The sequence below is a fragment of the Lactuca virosa genome, chromosome 4 (assembly GCF_052849685.1).
Source record: "Lactuca virosa cultivar CGN04683 chromosome 4, Lactuca_virosa_CGN04683_v6, whole genome shotgun sequence".
NCBI lineage: Eukaryota > Viridiplantae > Streptophyta > Magnoliopsida > Asterales > Asteraceae > Lactuca > Lactuca virosa.
Window position 1 is genome coordinate 133,100,638 of NC_136429.1, and position 7,425 is coordinate 133,108,062.

Sequence of the window (7,425 nt, forward strand, 5' to 3'; positions counted from 1 at the left end):
CAGATCCAACTTCTCATAGTGTAGTTACCACGTAAAGTTGCAAACTTTACGTGCATGCAAGGCCTCACAAGGCTAAAACACCAAAACTAAGGTTCCTACAAGGTTTTAGTGCATGGAAAGGGCCTAAGCTGGATAAAGTGAGCAACTTTATGTCATTGAAGAGCTAGAGATGTCCAGATCTGGACCCATATCCTTGTAACGAGTCCAAATCCGAGTATGACACCCTTTTGGCACCAAAAGTAACCATTTACTTCCAAGAAAAGAGATCTAAGCAATTAAAGGTCAAGATAGTGACTTTATACCTCAATATGGTCACCAATACAGAGTAGATGTCAGATCTACTGCTTCCCTCTTTCCTCCTTCTTCTTCAAGCTCCAAAATCTTCATAATCACACCAAAAAAATCACTCTCAAAAGATCTCTCTCTCTCTCTCTCTCTCTCTCTCAAGAAGGTGCAAAGCTCAAACTAGGGTTTCTCTGGGCTGTAAGAACGATGGAAAAGGCTGTAAATGAGCCATAAGTTCTTTAAATAGGGTACAAACCCCTGAAAATTAGGGTTTGCCTTTACAGTGCCTACTCGTTGATTCGGGACCTTTCGACTCGTCGAGTAGGATCTAAATCCCACGTCCTCATACATGATATCTACTCGACGAGTTGGAGCTCCCCAACTCGTCGAGTCCTAGATTAAAACCCTAAAACTTGGAAGAATTAGATGATACCTCGAACGGGTGTTAAAAATCTCCCCCGCTTGAACTAGACTTCGTCCTCGAAGTCTGCTGACGCGAACAAGTCCGGATAGTGATCTCGCATCTCCTCTTCCGGCTCCCATGTCCATTCAGAGCCTCTTCGGTGCTACCATTGCACCTTTACTAACTTCACCTCCTTGTTCCGAAGAACCTTGGTCTTCCTATCCAAAATCACAACGGGCCTCTCAATGTAGTTCAGGATCTCGTCCACCTGAATGTCGTCCGGAGAAACGACCGTGACCTTCTCTGTGACACACTTCCGGAGCTGAGACACATGGAAGGTGTTGTGTATCTGGCTAAGCTCGTCTGGCAGATCCAAGCAGTAAGCCACCTTGCCAACTCGAGTCGAAATCCTGAACCAGCCAATATATCGTGGCCCTAACTTGCCTCTCTTCCGAAACCTGATGACGCCCTTCCATGGCGACACTTTTATTAACACAAAGTCCCCCACCTGGAACTCAAGGTCGGATCGCCGTCGGTCAGTATAACTTTTCTGACGGCTCTATGCGACTCGCAGCCGGTCACGCACCTGCTGAATCAGCCCGGTAATCTTGAGCACTACCTCAGTGTTCCCTATGACTCGGTGTCCAACCTCGCCCCAACAAACCGGGGTCCTACATCTCCGACCATACCACATCTCAAACGAAGGTCGGTTGATACTGGCATGGTAACTATTGTTGTATGAAAACTCTGCCAATGGGAGGTATGTATCCCAACTACCTCCAAAATCCAACACACATGCCCGAAGCATATCCTCTAGTGTCTGGATCGTCCTCTCGCTTTGGCCATCTGTCTGGGGGTGGTACGCCGTGCTGAAATGCAACTGAGTGCCCAGTTCCTCATGAAACTTCTTCCAGAATCTAGATGTAAATCGGACATCACGGTTAGAGACTACTGACACTGGCACCCTGTGCCTAACCACCACCTCTCGCATGTATGTATCCGCCAATTTCTCAGTGGAGATGTTCTCGGAGATTAGAATAAAGTGGGCACTCTTCGTCAACCTGTCCACAATCACCCATATGGTGTCCACGCCCCTTGCTGTCATCGGCAACTTCGTGATGAAGTCCATAGTGATCTCTTCCCACTTCCACATGGGAATGGGTAGCGGCTAAAACTTGCCATGATGTCGCTGATGCTCGGCCTTGACCTTCCTTTAGGTCAAGCACCACTCCACAAACTAGGCGATCTCCCGCTTCATGAAGGGCCACCAGTAACTCAGTCTCAAATCTCTATACATTTTTGTAGTCCCTGGATGTATAAAGAACTTGGACTTGTGTGCCTCCTCTAATATCTTCTGTCTCACCCCTCCAGTCACCGGTACCCACTCCCGGCTACACTGTATCAGAAGACCTCGGCTATCTCGAACAAACAAGGGATACCAACCCCGAATCCACTCCGTCTTCCAATTCTCTTTCTTCACACACTCGACCTGAGCTTGTTTGATTAAATCAAACAATGGAGAGATCACCGTCAACCTCAAGCAAACCTTCCCAATCAGGGAACCTATCGCCTTGCGGCTCAAATCATCGGCCACCACGTTGGCCTTCCCTGGATGGTATAAGATCTCACAATCATAATCTTTCAGCACATCCAACCACCTCCCCTGCTGCATGTTGAGGTTCTGTTGATCCATCAAATACTTCAAACTCTTATGATCAGTATAAATAGTGCACCGTACTCCACACAAGTAGTGCCTCCAAATCTTGAGGGAAAACACTACTGCCCCCAACTCCAGGTCGTGAGTGGGGTAATTCGCCTCATGAGGCTTCAACTGCCTCGAGGCGTAAGCGATCACATGCCTCCTCTGCATCAGTACTACGCCTAACCCTGAGATTGATGCATCACAGTACATTACCAAGTCATCCATCCCCTCAGGTAGTACTAGAATCGGAGCGTCACATAACCTCTGTCTCAGGGTCTCAAAAGCCAACTGCTGATCCGAGCCCCATCTAAATGTCGCATTCTTCTTGGTCACGCGAGTCAAAGGCACAACAATCTTGGAGAAATCCTGGATGAATCTCCGATAATAGCCCGCTAAACCCAAGAAGCTACGGATCTCAGAGGCATTATTCAGTACTTCCCACCGCATCACAGTCTCAACCTTGGCTGGATCAACCGAAATACCCTCCTGGTTAATGATGTGCCCCAAAAACTGTACCTCTCGCAGCCAGAAACCACATTTAGAGAACTTGGCGTAAAGCCTTTCTGTTCTCAGTGTCTCTAATACCTGCCTCGGATGCTGCTCATGCTGCTCCTTGGTCTTAGAATAGACCAGGATATCATCAATAAAAACGATAACCGACCGATCCAGCATCAGTCTACCCACTCTGTTCATGAGATCTATGAACGCTGTTGGGGCATTGGTGAGCCCGAATGGCATCACCACAAACTTATAGTGCCCATACCGAGTCCTGAAGCTGTCTTCGGTATGTCCTCATCCCGAATCCTCATCTGAGGGTACCCCGACCGAAGATCAATCTTGGAAAACCACGACGCACCCTGCAGCTGATCGAACAAATCATCGATCCTCGGTAACGGATAACGGTTTTTCAGCATTAGTTTATTCAGCACTCGATAATCAATACACATCCTGTGTGACCCGTCCTTCTTTTTCACGATCAGGATCAGTGCTCCCCACGGGTAACTGCTCGGACGGATAAACCCTCGGTCTAGCAGTTCCTGAAGCTGGGTGGATAGCTCCTGCATCTCAGGCGGAGCTAGCCGATACGGTGCCTTGGCTATCGGAGCGGCACTCGACACCAAATCAATGCGAAACTCCACTTGCCTCTCCAGAGGCACTCCAGGTAATCTTCTCGGGAAAGACTTCCCGAAACTCCTGTACAACCGGTACACTGCCCAAATCCGTTGTGGTCTCAGCCCTCATATCCCAGATATATGCCAAAAATACCGTACAACCCTGCTGCGGAAATCTCCTAGCCCTCGCAGCTGAACATAGATTTGGCCCATGTGAGGCCCTCTCTCCATGAATAATCAGTTTTCCCCCCACTTGGGGTTCGAACCCTCACCAACTGGCGCTCGCAATCTATCATAGCCCCATTGGCCCCCAACTAGTCTATCCCGACAATCACCTTCAGCCCTCGCAACAGTATCGGGACTAGATCAACATGAAACCTCTCCCCGAGCACATTCAGGACACAATCCCGATACACCCTCGCAACACTCACAGTATGGTCGTCCACAATCTCAACATCAAGCAGGGAATCCAAAGTCCCCGGCGCATTCCGGAACTTCTTGCTAAGCGCAAGAGATACAAATGATCGGGTAGCACCCGAATCGAATAGAACATGAGCCGACATACCATTGACTAAAAAGGTCCCTATACAGGAGCACATACATATACATAAGCAATACAAATCAATATCAAGCAGGACAGATAAAACACGTACCAGCCACGACATATGGCGCTGCCCGAGCCTCCTCGGTAGTCAGCTGAAATGCGCAGCTCTTCACCGCTGGAGCATCCGCCTTAGCAGGGCGGCCATCAGTAATCCTCATTGTGGATGGTGCAGGTGCCACCACCGCTCCTCCTCCTCCATGCAACCTTGGACAATCGGCCTTTTTATGACCAGTTTGGTTGCAGTGGAACAAATCAGACCCTTTTTGGGGTAATCCCTGCTCACGTGGCCCGACTGACCACACGTATAACATATCGGGCCCGTCCCCCGACAAACTCCACCATGAGATCTCCCACACTTGGCACACTGGCCACGACCCTGCTGGCCCCTACTGGAAGAATTTGAGGTCTTAGGCTTTTTATCCTGACCTACTGTTGTCCGTGCCTACTCAGGCTTCCACTTGGTGCGGAAGTCCAACACCATCTTCCGCTCAAGGGCCTTCTCCACCATCTCATTCATGGTTTTGAACCCTGTGAAGCTCACAAACTCCCGTATATCATGCCTCAACATGGAATGATACCTCGTCCTCCTCATGTCCTCATCTGTAGCATACAGTGGGATCAACAATGCTCGTTCCCGAAACTTGGCGGTGATCTCTGCCACAGGCTTGGTGGTCTACGGGAGCTCCTGAAATTCCCTCACCAATCGCTGCACCTCAATAGCTGGTGCAAAATCCAGGTCAAACCACCTGACAAACTCAGCCTATGTCATCTCAGCCACACGGACTGCTCCCACCTGGCTAGTCACCTCTCCCCACCAGTCTCGGGCTCTATCTCTCAGCATACATGAAGCGCAACCCACTTTGCCGCATCAGGGCAAGAACTCATGCGTTGGGCATTCTCTATGTCTTCCACCCAACGTCGGCTAACAATGATGTAAGTCCCCAATCTGCTGGTGTATCAATCAGATCCGTTTGATGATGCGGAATCCCAATGAAACGGATGATGCCAGATCAATAGAAGAGAAGGACAAGAAGAAATAAATTGAATCTATGATGTATTCAATGAATAGAATGATGCTCCATACATATAGTTCACACACTAGCTCTTCTCTCTATTCTCTCTCTAGAACACCTTGGGTTTCACACACTTAAGCTCTCCACCTTATTACAATTATGCACTCCTCACCCTATATATAGTAGACATGGGCCGTGAATAGGTTTACGACCGTAAACCTGTTCACGACCGTAAACACGTATACGACTGTAAACACCAAGTTGTTTACGGTCCTAGACTGAAAAATACATTTTCCTAGAAAAGCCAAGTATAAACCATAATTTTGACCCAACAATCTCTCCTTTGGTTTATAGCTTTCTTTTCTAATTGACCCAACAAGCTCCCCCTAAAAAGTAGCTGGCTTTTCTTATCAATCTTCATCGGGAGCTTGGCTTCAACATTAATCTTCAAATTCTTCACAGCTTCAAGATGAACTTGATGAATCTTCAATGAATGACTTCATCTTGAGCAGTTGGGCTTTTCTTCAGGATTTGGCTTTGAACGTACGTTGGGTGAGGAGGCTTCTTGATAAGATTCTTGAAAGATAGCGCTTTCAGCTTGAGAATCTTCAGAGAGAATAGAGAACGGAACTTCTGGATCACTTCAGCAGGTTCAAGATAGCATCAAATTAATTGAGGAGGCTTCAATGTAATCTGTCACATAATCTTCAATTACAGCTTCACCTTGCTTCTGGGGTTGAAGGATTGAATGTTGAAAGAATAATCTTCATTTCTTGCTCCTTCGAATGAGAATTCTTTGATGCTCACGGACGAAGCCTTGGCTCTGAAATCTAGATACAGTCTCCATGAGTCTCATCTACACCTGAATTCACTTTTCAAGACAAAACAAAACTAAAAGAAAACTTAGCACACAATATTTTTGGATTTTTCATATTTTCTGAAAAAGAAATAAAACAGAAATAACACTATTTTTGGATTTTTAATTTTCTGATTTTTGTTTGGTTTTTAAAATTTTTAATTCTCCCCTAATATTTAAATTAGAAGAAAACTATGAACAAATTTAACAAAAATAATAGCTAACTTTAAGAGTGATTTGGGATCAAAGTTTTTAGACAGCCTTCATCCGTTTATCAGTACCTCTCCCTTCATGAATAGATCTGGTCAATCGTCGGTATTGTTGTCCACTTAAACACGAGAGATTGTGACAAAATTAGGACATACTACAAGTGACAAGACAATGTGATCCTATGTTCCTAGCTAATATTCCTTGAGGATCATTCAGCTGACGACGACCAAAGATATTGTTGTCCGCCTAAATTGAGCAGCGAGATCTACAGACAACCTAGTGATTGTTCAATTTTAAATGTACTAGAACATGTTTCCCGCTTCCTGACATAACCCAATAATCAGGAACTTCCAAAGTACTCCTTACTTTAGGTGAGCAGACAATTATTATGAGAGAAGTCAGATTTAGAATGCATATGCTGTACACCCAGGTCGGATCTCTTCCAATCTCGCAGAGGGTGAAACATATGACTAACCAGATTTAGAGGGATTGAGAAGTAGAATGGTGCATATGCTGTGTACCAGGTCGGATTTATTTTAATCACGCAAAGGAGACAGCATATAACTAACAGACAAGAAGAATTGCATAGATAGAAGATGCAGAGAAATAGAATTGCATATGTTGCAGTCCAAGTCGGATGTATTTCAATCACGCGGAGGAGGCAACATATGACTAACAGAAAGAAAGCAAGAAAATAATTTTCTACAGAGCTACTTTATCGGAATTCCCCAGTCGCCCCATCAATACCGGAATTAAGGACAAAGTCCGTACATCGAGGAAGAGTTAAACCACGGTTCTAAATACGGATTACTTTAATGTGATTGGTGGATCATCATATATGCTCAACCTATCTGAGCGTCGTATTGTCAGGCTAAATGGATCTATCTAGGTCAAGATTTTTCAAGTCTCTAGATTTCTTAAGTTCATCTATGCCTAGTCAAGTCCATTTTAAATCTTTCGTGCCTACCAGCGCATTGAACACAGAGCCTAGACAATTCAGATTCAGTCCCTTACACAGATTCAGATTGCCTGTTATCACATGATTATATCACTTCCCAAAACATCTCCCTCAAGCACATTTCATTAACACCATATTTTTGGATTTTCTGATTTTCTAATGTTTTTGGATTTTTTTAAAAATTTTAAAATTTTTGTTTTGTTTTTATTTTCCCCCTAAATTTGTGCATAGGAGAGAAACGAAAGTAAATGCGCAAATTTAAACTATCCTAAAACAAAAATT